Source organism: Condylura cristata, unplaced genomic scaffold (assembly GCF_000260355.1).
Source record: "Condylura cristata isolate star-nosed mole 26May11 unplaced genomic scaffold, ConCri1.0 scaffold00002, whole genome shotgun sequence".
NCBI classification, from domain to species: Eukaryota; Metazoa; Chordata; class Mammalia; order Eulipotyphla; family Talpidae; genus Condylura; species Condylura cristata.
In genome coordinates this window covers 9,731,973-9,733,244 of record NW_004567103.1, presented here as the reverse complement: position 1 = coordinate 9,733,244, position 1,272 = coordinate 9,731,973, and positions in this window count along the sequence as shown.

The following is a 1,272-nucleotide window of genomic DNA, read 5'->3' as shown; positions in this document are numbered from 1 at the left end:
GTAGGAGTGGAGGGGGCCACCCCCCAACCCCCACATGTAGGGACAGCAAGCACCTGGGCAGAAGCTGGAGGGGGAGAGCCTGAGGCCAGGGTGGTTGCCCCTGGGGTCCCCACCCTGCAGTTGTCTCAAGATGCTGTGTCCCTTCACCTGAGCTCAAGCTCAGCCCCAACTGCTCTATCCCATTCTTTTTAAAACCTTTTATTTTTTATTACATTGTTGTTCATTTCTGTACAATATTTGATTTCTCCCCTCAAGTGTAGTCCTCACAATTCTCCCATCACCAGGACATCCATGAACCATCACCATAGTCTTTTGTGCTCGCCCCTCCCCTGTCTTGACCCCTCTCCCATTTCTGCCCCACTGGGGGCCTCAGATCTGTGGGTTGCCTGCAAGTTTTGTCATTTTCCTGATCTTTTATTCAGCTCCCTATAGTCCACTTTTATTTTTATTTTTCCTTCTGACATATTTCACCCTCTTACACTGTCTTGGGAATGCAAACTCGTCCAGCCACTATGAAAAGCTGTGGAGAGGACCCTCAACACACTAAACATGCATGTCCCATAGGATCCAGCGATTCCACTCCTGGGAATATACCCAAAAACTCTCCTCATTCTTTTCAGGGTCCACTAAGTGCTCCCTCGTGATTCATAGCAGCTCTTCTACTTTCCCTAGGTCTCTAAATAAACCTTGGGACACCCTCCACCCCTCCAACTTTGTAAATAGTCTCTTTATTAAAACCCTTCTCAAAATTTCCCAATTCAAGTGTGGCATCTGTTTTCTGTTGACCCTGACTGATACAAACCATGATTGCCAGAGAGTACAGAACCCCTAGACCCAAATGCTCCCACAGGGCTCTCAGGCTGCTAATGTGTTTCTGGGAACAGCTTGTTCCCCTGGAGGAGGCCTCTCATCTTCCAAGCCCAGAAAAGTGTAATTGGTTTCCTACCAGTAAATATAATCTGCGAACATAAAACTCCTTCTACAAATAGCGCCTTTGACATCCTTCTGCAAGCCGCTGGGCTTCTCATCGTCTCTGTGCACTCTCCATCGCAGAGTGGGGTGTGTGTTTTCTCTTCGTATTATTGGGCGACCCACTCTAGTGCATCTTGGAAGGGGAAGAGTACAGTTTGCGCCAAGGAATAGAAACTTGGCACTTCAAAAAGTCAAAGAAAGGCCCTCCCTGGTGGCGCAGCGGGTTAAAACACAGCACTGAGAATCTAAAGCCACTTCCGCATGAGTTCGATCCCTGCCTGCCCCGGAGGAGACCACAGG